General features: G+C 43.7%; 1 long non-coding RNA gene across 1 annotated transcript; it reads right to left on the bottom strand.

Moving 5' to 3' along the window:
• Window positions 1-6,821: 6,821 nt before the first annotated feature.
• Window positions 6,822-8,403, bottom strand: LOC112259369. Its single transcript, XR_002954832.2, has 2 exons — window positions 7,955-8,403; window positions 6,822-7,812 (listed from the first exon to the last, which is right to left on the bottom strand). It is a non-coding gene; the product is annotated as an uncharacterized LOC112259369 (long non-coding RNA).
• Window positions 8,404-13,193: the final 4,790 nt, after the last annotated feature.

The following is a 13,193-nucleotide window of genomic DNA, read 5'->3' as shown; positions in this document are numbered from 1 at the left end:
AAGTAGGTTTCGGTTTTGCTGTGGCGTTGTGGATGGGCGCAAGCAGCTGCCTCCGATTCCAACGGTTGCATGTTCTAATCCAGTGATGGAAAGTTGTTTTTGATATTTCGGTTTTCAGCCTATCCCAAACCTAAACCCTTAATGCCTAACCTTAAGAATTTGGGGTCAATGCCTAAACATAACCCTAACTGTAATAAACAAAGAAACAATCAAACAAAAGTTCACCTGTAGCTGCATGGCCTATTCCATTGACAAAAATGAACTGTAGATAACTATGTTGTTCATAGGTAGAATACTTTAACTATACAGTGATCACTTTCATTGTTGTCACTTACAGCCAATGATGCAGCAAATTCATTCCTACATTTTTGTCCGTTAAAATGGCATCAAATTGATCAGAAATACAGTGTAGACATTGTTAATGTTGTAAATGACTATTGTAGCTGGAAACGGTAGATTTTTTAAATGGAATATCGACACAGGTGTACAGAGGCCCATTATCAGCCGCCATCACTCCTGTGTTCCAATGGCACGTTGTGTTAGCTAATCCAAGTTTATCATTTTAAAATGCTAACTGATCATTAGAAAACCCCTTTGCAATTATGTTAGCTCAGATGAAAACTGTTGTTCTGATTTAAAAAGAAGCAATAAAACTGGCCTTCTTTAGACTAGTTGAGTATCTGGAGCATCAGCATTTGTGGGTTTGATTACAGGCTCAAATGGCCAGAAACAAATAACTTTCTTCTGAAACTCATCAGTCTATTCTTGTTCTGAGAAATTAAAGCTATTTCATGTGAGAAATTGCCAAGAAACTGAAGATCTCGTACAACGCTGTGTACTTTTCCCTTCACAGAACAGCACAAACTGCCCTAACCAGAATAGAAAGAGGAGTGGGAGGCCCGAGGTGCACAACTGAGCAAAAAGACAAGTACATCAGAGTGTCGAGATTGAGAAACAGACGCCTCACAAGTCCTCAACTGGCAGCTTCATTGAAAAGTACACACAAAACACCAGTCTCAACATCAACAGTGAAGAGGCTAGCCCGGGATGCTGACCTTGGCAGAGTTGCAAAGAAAAAGCCATATCTCAGACTGGCCAATAAAAATAAAAGATTAAGATGGGCAAAAGAACACCGACAGTGGAACTCTGCCGAGAAGGCCAGCATCCTGGATTCGCCTCTTCACTGTTGACGTTGAAACTGGTGTTTGCGGGTATTAATTAATGAAGCTGGACTTGTTAGGTGTCTGTTGCTGAGCCAGAGTCCCTGAAAGAGGCCTTGTCTCGCTGGACTCTCCGTGCTTTCTTTTGGTACTTGAGATCGAGACAGCCCTGGCACATCATTCAGAACCATCCTCACGCACTGTTGCACCTACGACACTAATCTAGTGAGCACCTCCACCAAAGCAAGACATTTGATTAGTTTGAGCACCTCCACCAAAGCAAGACATTTGATTAGTTTGAAAAGCAAGACATTTGATTAGTTTGATGTGTTGAACTGAATTATTTTCTATTTTTACCCCTTTTTCTCCCCAATCTTGTCTCATCGCTGCAAGTCCCCTACGGACTCAGGAGAGGTGAAGGTCGAGAGCCATGCATCCGGTTTAGTAAACCGCACAAGCCGCACTGCTTCTTGACACTGCTTACTTAACCGAGAAGCCAGCCACACCAATGTGTTGGAGGAAACACTGTCCAGATGTAGTCGTTAGAGCGCCATGTGACAAGGAAATCCCAGCCAGCCAAACCCTCGCCTATCAGGAAGACGCTGGGCTAATTGTGCGCCGCCTTATGGGTCTCCCGATTATGGCCAGCTGTGACACAGCCTGGGATCAAACCCGCGTCTGTAGTGACGCCTCAAGCACTGGAAACTGCGATGCAGTGACTTAGATCATTGCGCCACACGGGAGGCTAGAGGCGTCATTGATTTACACTGGGTTCCAACCCTTTTTAGCAGGGAAGCCTTGTTCTTATGACAGACCATGTATTGACCCTGCACACCTTAATTGACAAAGAAACAAACCAAAACAAAGGCAAAGTCTTGTCATGCTTTGTTGATTTAAAAAAAGCTTGACTCAATTTGGCATGAGGGTCTGCTACACAAATTGAGGGAACGTGGTGTTGGGGGAAAAACATACAACACTATCTCTGGTCTGATGAAACCAAGATTTAACTATTTGCCCCGAATGCCAAGCTTCACGTCTGGAGGAAACCTGGCACCATCCCTACGGTGAAGCATGGTAGTGGCAGCATCATGCTGTGGGGATGTTTTTCAGCAGCAGGTACTAGGAGACTAGTACAGAGAGATTCTTGATGAAAACCTGCTCCAGAGCACTCAGGACCTCAGACTGGGGCAAAGGTTTACCTTCCAACAAGACAACAACCCTAAGCAGACAGCCAAGGCAATGCAGGAGTGGCTTTGGGACAAGTCTCTGAATGTCCTTGAGTGGCCCAGCCAGAGCCCAGACTTGAACCCAATCCAACATCTCTGGAGAGACCTGAAAATAGCTGTGCAGCGAAGCTCCCCATCCAACTGAACAAAGCTTGAGGATCTGCAGAGAAGAATGGGAGAAACTCCCAAAATACAGGTGCCAAGCTTGTAGCGTCATACCCAGGAAGACTCGAGGCTGTAATCACTGCCAAAGGTGCTTCAACAAAGTATTTAGAAAAGGGTCTGAATACTTATGTAAATGTGATATCAGTTTTTTAATAAATATTTCTAAAAAACTGTATTTGCTTGTCATTATGGGGCATTGTGTGTAGATTGAGGGAGAAAACGATTTAATCAATTTCAGTAGAAGGCTGTAACATAACAAAATGTGGAAAAAGTCAAGGGGTCTGAATACATTCCAAATGCACTGTACCTACAGTACAACCAGGTAAATATTAAATAAGAACCAAATGGAAGTAAACGGCTGAAAGAGGGAGGACTACTTGGACTTGTTTATAAAAAATATTTTTAAAACGATTGCAGTTGCCAGAGTAGCCTAGAGCAGGCATTTTCATTGACAGATGTATGTCTCCTTGTTTGTCTGTTTTATTTGTACTTTATTTCGCTTTTACGTCATTTTGTATCTATTTACCTACTTTGTCTTCTGATTTGGCAGTTTGGACTGCTGCTCCCGCCTAATAGAGTAATTTGAATAGTAGCATTTGAATTAATTTGGTTACACACAAACATGATGGCCAATAAACCAGTGTGGTATCACTTTCATTGGGTTCATTGGGTTCCCCCTTCCTCTGTTCTGTTAAGGAATAGATACGGTGTATGTTTGTGTGTGTGTCTGTGTGCGTTACACTCACTGTCTGGCCAGTTGACAATACTGGCTCTGGGGCTCCCTTGTTGGCCTGGGTGGATGTGGGGGTGGCCTCTGTGGGGTTAGATGTTGGGTCGGTCACTGGAGTAGAGGTGTAAGTATCAGCAGTGGAAGATGCGAAGGTGGACACATCGGTAGTAGTAGCCTCTGGCTTTGTAGGTGGTGTTGTTGGGGTGGGTGTGTTTTCCGCAGGTGCAGGAGAAATGTATGCATACAGAATGGCAGACGATAAAAGAAGAGGAAAGAGTTAAGTCACAATTGCTCACACCTACCACATAAGCACCTTCAAATAAATGCTCATTCGTTTTTAATACACTGAGTGTCCAAAAAATTAGGTATATCTTTCTAATATTGAGTTACAACCGCTTTTGCTCTCAGAACAGCCTCAATTCAAATAAAATAAAATGTTAGTTGACACATGCGCCGAATACAACAGATGTAGAACTTACCGTGAAATTCTTACTTACAATTGACATAATTTGAGTCAATTAGAGGTGTACATGTGGCTGTATTTCAAGGCCTACCTTCAAACTCAGTGCCTCTTTGCCTGACATCATGGCAAAATCAAAAGAAATCAGCCAAGACCTCAGAAAAAGAAATTGTAGACCTCCACAAGTCTGGTTCATCCTTGGGAGCAATTTCCAAACGCCTGAAGGTACCCCGTTCATCTGTATAAACAATAATACGCAAGTATAAACACCAGGGGACCACGCAGCCGTCATGCCACTCAGGAAGGAGATGTGTTTAGTCTCCTAGAGAAGAATGTACTTTGGTGCGAAAACTGCAAATCAATCCCAGAACAGCAGCAAAGGACCTTGTGAAGATGCTGGAGGAAACAGGTACACAAATATATATATCCACAGTAAAACGAGTCCTATATCGACATAACCTGAAAGGCCGCTCAGCAAGGAAGAAGCCACTGCTACAAAATGGCCATAAAAAAAGCCAGTGTGACCATCATTATGTTTGGAGGAAAAAGTGGGAGGCTTGCAAGACAGAACACCATCCCAACCGTGAAGCACGGGGGTGGCAGCATCATGTTGTGGGGGTGCTTTGCTGCAGGAGGGACTGGTACACTTCACAAAATAGATGGCATCATGAGGCGGGAAAATTATGTGGATATATTGAAGCAACATCTCAAGACATCAGTCAGGAAGTTAAAGCTTGGTCGCAAATGGGTCTTCCAAATGGACAATAACCCCAAGCATACTTCCAAAGTTGTGGCAAAATGGCTTAAGGACAACAAAGTCAAGGTATTGGAGTGGCCATCACAAAGCCCTGATCTCAATCCTATAGACAATTTGTGGGCAGAACTGAAAACTCGTGTGCGAGCAAGGAGGCCTACAAAACCTGACTCAGTTACACCAGCTCTGGCCAAAATTCACCCAACTTATTGTGGGAAGCTTGTGGAAGGCTACTTGAAACATTTGACCCAAGTTAAACAATTTAAAGGCAATGCTACCAAATACTAATTGAGTGTATGTAAACTTCTAAACCACTGGGAATGTGATGAAAGAAATAAATGCTGAAATAAATCACTCTTCTATTATTCTGACATTTCACATTCTTAAATTAAAGTGGTGATCCTAACTGACCTAAAACAATGAATTTTTACTCAGATTAAATGTCAGGAATTGTGAAAAACTGAGTTTAAATGTATTTGGCTAATGTGTATCTAAACTTCCGACTTCAACTGTATGCATTTTACAATCCATAACCAATTGTGATATTTTTTCATTTTTTTTGCATTTGTTTATAAATTATTTTTTAAACTTATTTTGTATATAATGTTGCTTCTACCATCTCTTATGACCGAAAATAACTTATGGACATCAGAACTAGGTTTACTCTCCACGAACTGGAATAAGCTTTTTCCTTTAACATTTCAGACGAGAAAGAAATACTGCTCTCCCGGGAACAGGCCCAGATATATTTGCATGAAGAAAAGATGGAGGAAAAGAGGACGCAGATTGGGCTGCCTTTTGAGAATCCGTAACGAGCGACTAAACTCCAACTGCCATCAATTCTACTTGTTAACATGCAATCATTGGAAAATAAAATTGATGACCTACGATTACAATTATCCTACCATCAGAACATTAAGAACTGTAATAGCTTATGTTTCACCGAGTTGAGGCTGAACGACGAAACGGATAATATAGAGCTGGAAGGATTTTCAATGCACCGGCAGAACAGAGAAGCTACGTCTGGTAAGACAAGGGTTGGGGCTGTGTGTCTGTGTGTCAATAACAGCTGGTGCTCTCCCTGCCCTCCATTGGCAAATCTGACCATAATTCTATCCTCCTGATTCCTGCTTACAAGCAAAAACTAAAGCAGGAAGTACCAGTGACTCGCTCAATACGGAAGTGCTCAGATGACACGGATGCTATGCTACAGGACTGTTTTGCTAGCACAGACAGGAATATGTTCCAGGATTCATCCAATGGTTTTGAGGAGTATACCACCCCAGTCATCGGCTTCATAAATAAGTGCATCAACGACGTCATCCCCACACTGACCATACGTTCTCATCCCAACCAGAAGCCATGGATTACAGGCAACATCTGCATCGAGCTAAAGGCTAGAGCTAACGCTTTCAAGGTGCACGACACTAATCCGGACGCCTATAAGAAATCCCGCTATGCCCTCAGACAAACCATAAAACAAGCAAAGTGTCAATACAGGATTAAGATTGAATCTTACTACACCGGCTGTGATGCTCGTTGGATGTGGCAGGGCTTGAAAACTATTACGGACTAGAAAGGAAAACCCAGACGCGAGTTGCCCAGTGACGCGAGCCTACCAGACGAGCTAAATGCCTTTCATGCTCACTTCGAGGCAAGCAACACTGAAGCTTGCATGAGAGCACCAGCTGTTCTGGATGACTGTGTGATAATGCTCTCGGTCACCAGTGTGAGAAAGACCTTTAAACAGGTCAACATTCACAAAGCCGCAGGGACAGATGGATTACCAGGATGTGTACTCAAATCATGCGCGGACCAACTGGCAAGTGTCGTCACTAATATTTTCAACTTCTCCCTGACTGAGTCTGTAATACCTCCATGTTTTTTAAGCAGACAACCATAGTCCCTGTGCCCAACGAAGTGAAGGTAACTTGCCTAAATGATTACTGCCCTGTAGCAGTCACGTCAGTAGCCATGAAGTGCTTTGAAAGTCTGGTCATGGCTCGCATCAACAGCATCCTCAAGGATACCCTAGACCCACTCCAATTCACATACCGCCCCAACAGATCCACAGATGACGCAATCTCAATTGCACTCCACACTGCCCTTTCCCACTTGGACAAAAGGAACACCTATTTTGAGAATGCTGTTCATTTACTACAGCTCAGCGTTCAACACCATAGTAGCCACGAAGCTCATCACTAAGCTAAGGACCCTGGGACCACTTTCAGAAGTGTCTCTCTCGCACCTGAATGTGTGCCAAGTTTAGTGGTATCATGAAAAATAAGTTTTGATGTTCTTGTGAAGAAAACTACAGTAGAATAGATTTGTTTTAAAAAATGTATTTCAGCAAATGTTCAACAGTTCAGTTAATCAATTACACCTCTAATATTTTATTCAATCTTGCATTCTGGCTATTCTGTGTTTAAATTATTTCTTTCCCCCACCCCTAAACTCTGCCTAATTAAAGCCAATACAAGCTCCACACAAACAGATATTCGCTACAATACAAATTATTGATACATGTCATAGATAAACAAATTATTATTTTGCTGCTAGCAAATAAACACGTACATTTACACTGGCTTGGCCTATGCTCTGACCCAAGGTCCATTTTGATAGTTGACCAACAGGCACGCCACTGCAAATAATTGGTTGATGCTGCCTGAGATGGTCAGGGGGATGACTGTGTCAAACAGCTTATGCTCCTTTACTCTGTGGATCATTCATTCAACATGCACTCTCAGCCTGGCAATGGATTGGGTCTTCCTAACCTCATGCGCTGGTATCTGTGTGTGTCTTGACAGAAAGGCTGGCTGGTAGACCTTGCACGGAACAATATAATCTACTAGAAAGCCCTTTTCCACCATAACGCTGATGTCAGGGGTGAGTAAGGAAATAATTCCAGACTACTTGAATATCTCCTTGTCACTCACAGATCCAGCATACAACGATGACACATAAGTGACAGCTCCATGTGGTGACATTCCCAACATGCCCTTAAAAGGTACAGTGTGACTTGTAGGAAGAAAACACCTCACTCTGCAGTAGCAGTGAAGATGGTGTCTGGCAGCGGAGTTCAGTGCAGTCGATCACTACCTGGGTGTCTGGATAGTCCTTGAACTCAGGTGGCAGCTGCACGTTGATATTTCCTTGGGGATCCATATCCGTGCTGATCCAAGCAGACAGTGGAGGAAGATGATAATCTGTTTCACTGTCTATTGCTGGATCCTGAAGCGATGGGCCAAATCCTTCTGCTTCAGACCCAGCGACAGATGAGTAATAAACAAGAAGAACTAGTCGATTGATGGCAGGGTCTGAACATAAAGAAAACAGTTTAAGTACAATAAAGTCCTTACATTCAGTCCATAGCACAACAAGTTAATAATGTTGAACAGTTACAGTAAGAGCAAATAATATTCTATATTAAGTACTGCATTTAATGAAGTTGTCCCTTACTGGTTTTATTCAAGTAATACTTGTTTCAGATGGATTGGTGCTTGTGACTCTTATAAACTTGGTCTCTGCTGCCCGCTCAATCAAGTGCCAGAAGTCAATCAGGTGGGTGTAGTTTGCAAATCTAAAGATGGACAAAGTCACTCTTGACGAAATGTGTACTACACACCTTCGCGCGTTTGGTGCCAGTAAAGTTGTCACGACGTTCTGCCGCCAACCACCGCTTCCTGAGCTCTACATCAACTGGGAAACTACGGAAGCTCACACTACCATTACATTTTGAAGAACCTGAACACAGAGGCACTGAACAATGTTCATTAGCACGTCCTTCGCGGGGCTGTAATTTGAACGTAGGCATTGCAAACTATTTCAGTCAGAAATGCATCGACGACTGTTAGCTAGCTAATGGTAAAAACAATAGCGTAAATCGCTCCGGAAGTCAGCAACCCGGTAGGAAGTAAAATAGAATGTGGGAGGCGCTATAATGCATAGAGCCTATTAGGATCTGGCTAAAAATACTTAAATCAGTTAAAGAACCCATTGCCTTTCATGGTTGTGAGGTCTGGGGTCCGCTCACCAACCAAAAATTCACAAAATGGGACAAACACCAAATTCAAATAAAATCAAAGTTTATTTGTCATGTGTGCAGAATACAACAGGTTTACCTTACAGTAAAATGCTTACTTACAGGCCATAACCAACAGTGCGATTTTTAAGTTTAAATAAAAAGGTATTAGGTGAACAATTGATAAGTAAAGAAATAAAAACAACAGTAAAAAGACAGTGAAAAATAACAGTAGTGAGGCTATATACAGGGCTAATTGAGGTAGGTGGTGGGTGGCAGGACACAATGCAGATAGTCCAGGTAGCCAATGTGCGGGGGCACCAGTTAGTCGGGCTAATTGAGGTAGTATGTACATTAATGTATAGTTAAAGTGAGAATGCATATAAGATAAACAGAGAGTAGCAGCAGCGTAAAAGAGAGGTTGGGGGGACGACGACAATGCAAACAGTCCGGGTAGCAATTTGATTACTTGTTCAGGAGTCTTAGGACTTGGGGGTAAAAACTGTTGAGAAGCCTTTTGGTCCAAGACTTGGCGCTCTGGTACCGCTTGCCATGCGGTAGTAGAGAGAACAGTCTATGACGGGGTGGCTGGGGTCTTTGACAATTTTTAGGGCCTTCCTCTGATACCGCCTGGTGTAGAAGTCCAGGATGGCAGGCAGCTTAGCCCTAGTGATGTTTTGGGCAGGATGTTGAGGCTGTAGAACCTTTGAGACTGAATGAAGAATTCTGCTAAAATATCCTCAGTGTACAACGTGGAACACCAAATAATGCACGCAGAGCAGAATTAGGCCGATACCCATTAATGATAAAAATCCAGAAAAGAGACATTTAATTAAACAGCCCCTGAGTGGCACAGAGGTCTAAGGTGCTGCATCTCAGTGCTACAGGTGTCCCTACAGACCCTGGTTCGACCCGGGCTGTACCACAACCGGCCGTGATTGGGAGTCCACAATTGGCCCAGCGCTATCCGGGTTGGGGTAGGTCATGGTCATGGTAAAATAAGAATTTGTTTTTTACTGGATTGCCTAGTTAATACAGGTTCAATAAAAAAAAAAAAGGAAGTGATTCACAAACCTTCCATAATAAAGTCATCACCTACAGAGAGAAGAACTTGGAGAAGAGTCCTCTAAGCAAGCTAGTCCTGGGGTTCTGTTCACAAACAGACCCCACAGAGCCCCAGGACAGCAACACAATTAGACCCAACCAAATCATGAGAAACTATAATTACTTGACACATGGAAAGAATTAACAAAAAACTGAGCAAACTAGAATGCTATTTGGCCCTAAACAGAGAGAAACACTGGCAGAATACCTGACCACTGTGACTGACCTAAAATTAAGTAAAGCTTTGACTATGTACAGACTCAGTGAGCAAAGTCTTGCTATTGAGAAAGGCTGCCATGGGCAGACCTGGCTCTCAAGAGAAAGACTATGTGCCCACAAAATGAGGTGGAAACTGAGCTGCACTTCCTAACCTCCTGCCAAATGTATGGCTACATTAGAGACACATAATTATTTCCCTCAGATTACACAGACCCACAAAGAACTTGAAAACAAATACATTTTGATAAACTCCCATATCTATTGGGTGAAATACCACAGTGTGCAATCACAGCAGCAAGATTTGTGACCTGTTGCCACAAGAATAGGGCAACAATTTTAAATACAACCCCTATTTATGTTTATTTACTTACCCTTTTGTACTTTAAATATAACATATGTTTCCCATGCCAATAAGGCCCCTTATATTGAAATGTAATTAAATGAAATTGGAAAGAGAGAGAGAAATAGCCCTCATCTGTGTGTATATGCCTGTTTGTGTGTGTGTGCATGCTTGGATTGTGTGTGTGTGTGTGTGTGTGTCTGTGTCAAAATCAAATCATATTTTATTGGTCACATACACATGGTTAGCAGATGTTAATGCAAGTGTAGCAAAATGCTTGTGCTTCTAGTTCTGACCGTGCAGTTATATCTAACAAGTAATCTAACAATTTCACAACAACTACCTTATACAAGTGTAAAGGAATGAATAAGAATATGTACATAAAAATATATGGACGAGCGATGGCCGTGCGGCATAGGTAAGATGCAGTAGATGGTATAGAGCACAGTATATACATATGAGATGAGTAATGTAGGGTATGTAAACATTATATAAAGTGGCATTATTTAAAGTGACTAGTGATACATGTATTACATCCAATTTTTTATTATTAATGTGGCTAGAGATTTGAATCAGTATGTTGGCAGCAGCCACTCAATATTAGTGATGGCTGTTTAACAGCCTGATGACCTTGAGATAGAAGCTATTTTTCAGTCTCTCCAGCTTTGACGCACCTGTACTGACCTCGCCTTCTGGATGATAGCAGGGTGAACAGGCAGTGGCTCGGGTGGTTGTTGTCCTTTGATCTTTTTGGCCTTCCTGTGACATCGGGTGGTGTAGGTGTCCTGGAGGGCATGCGTTGTGCAGACCTCACTACCCTCTGGAGAGCCTTACAGCAGTTGCCGTACCAGGCGGTGATACAGCCCGACAGGACGCTCTCGATTGTGCATCTGTAAACGTTTGTGAGTGTTTTCGGTGACAAGCCAAAGTTCTTCAGCCTCCTGAGGATGAAGAGCTGTTGCACCTTCTTCACCACGCTGTCTGTGTGTGTGGACCATTTCAGTTTGTCCGTGATGTGTACACAGAGGAACTAAAAACTTTCCACCTTCTCCACTACTGTCCCGTTGATGTGGATAGGGGGGTGCTTCCTCTGCTGTTTCCTGAAGTCCAAGATCATCTCCTTTGTTTTGTTGACATTGAGTGTGAGGTTATTTTCCTGACACCACACTCTGAGGGCCCTCACCTCCTCCCTGTAGGCCGTCTCGTCGTTGTTGGTGATCAAGCCTACCACTATAGTGTCGTCTGCAAACTTGATGATTGAGTTGGAGGCGTGCATGGCCACACAGTCATGGGTGAACAGGGAGTACAGGAGAGGGCTGAGAACGCACCCTTGAGGGGACCCAGTGTTGAGGATCAGCGGGGTGGAGATGTTGTTGAGTTTGGAAGGTACTATGGTGTTAAATGCTGAGCTGTAATCGATGAACAGTATTCTTACATAGGTATTCCTCTTGTCCAGATGGGTTAGGGCAGTGTGCAGTGTGATTTTGATTGCGTCATCTGTGGACCTATTGGGGCGGTAAGCAAATTGGAGCGAGTCTAGGGTGTCAGGTAGGGTGGAAGTGATATGATCCTTGACTAGTCTCTCAAAGCACTTCACGATGACAGAAGTGAGTGCTACGAGGCGATAGTTGTTAAGCTCAGTTACCTTAACTTTCTTGGGAACAGGAACAATGGTGGCCCTCTTGAAGCATGTGGGAACAGCAGACTGGGATAGGGATTGATTGAATATGTCCGTAAACACACCAGCCAGCTGGTCTGCATATGCTCTGAGGATGCGGCTAGGGATGCCGTCTGGGCCAGCAACCTTGCTGGCCCATCATTTAAATGTTTTACTGATGTTGGCTACAGTGAAGGATAGCCCGCAGGTTTTGGTAGCAGGCCGTGTCAGTGGCACTGTATTGTCCTCAAAGCGAGCAAAGAAGTTGTTTAGTTTGTCTGGGAGCAAGACGTCGGTGTCCGTGACGGGACTGGTTTTCTTTTTGTAATCTGTGATTGACTGTAGACCCTGCCACATATGTCTCGTGTCTGAGCCGTTGAATTGCGACTCTCCTTCGTCTCCATACTGACGCTTAGCTTGTTTAGTTGCCTTGCAGAGGCAATAGCTACATTGTTTGTATTCAGTCATGTTTCTGGTCGCCTTGCCATGATTGAAAGCAGTGGTTCGCGCTTTCAGTTTTGCGCGAATGCTGTATCAATCCACGGTTTCTGGTTGGGGAAGGTTTTAATAGTCACAGTGGGTACAACATCATCGATGCATTTGCTAATAAACTCACTCACCGAATCAGTGTATACATCAGTGTTGTTGTCTGAGGCTATCCGGAACATATCACAGTCCATGTGATCGAAGCAATCTTGAAGCGTGGAATCAGATTGGAAGGACCAGAGTTGAACAAACCTGAGCACGGGCGTTTCCTGTTTTAGTTTCTGTCCATAGGCTGGGAGCAACAAAATGGCGTCGTGGTCAGATTTGCCAAAAGGAGGGCGAGGGAGGGTTTTATATTCATCACGGAAGTTAAAGAAGCAATGATCCAGAATGCTGCCAGCCGGGTCGCACATTCAATATGCTGATAAAATTTAGAGAGCCTTGTTTTCAGATTAGCTTTGTTAAAATCCACAGCTACAATAAATGCAGCCTCAGGATATGTATGTTGTTATGATCACACCACGACTGTGTGAGTGTGTGTGTGTGTGTGTGTGTGTGTGTGTGTGTGTGTGTGTGTGTGTGTGTGTATGTGTGTGTGTGTGTGCGTGCATGTGCGTACGTGCGTGTGAACTCAGTTGGAGTAAGTGAACAATGCTGGCCTGGGGAGCGAGTGGGGCAGGGGCAGGGGCAGGATTAGGGGCTGTGACATCCCAAGCACTGCAGACTGGAGAACAAAGGGGATCCTGTGTGGACTCAGCAGCACTGGGTGACCTGTGGGTCACACCACGGGCCCATCACCACTCAGTGAGCGCCACAGCCGGAACGCAACTAACGCAACCCTGCCCTGTCCCCACCCCACTCACTACTGCCC

The sequence above is a fragment of the Oncorhynchus tshawytscha genome, linkage group LG09 (assembly GCF_018296145.1).
Source record: "Oncorhynchus tshawytscha isolate Ot180627B linkage group LG09, Otsh_v2.0, whole genome shotgun sequence".
NCBI lineage: Eukaryota > Metazoa > Chordata > Actinopteri > Salmoniformes > Salmonidae > Oncorhynchus > Oncorhynchus tshawytscha.
The sequence above is the reverse complement of the archived record's forward strand: the minus strand, read 5'-3'. Positions and strand labels throughout refer to the sequence as shown.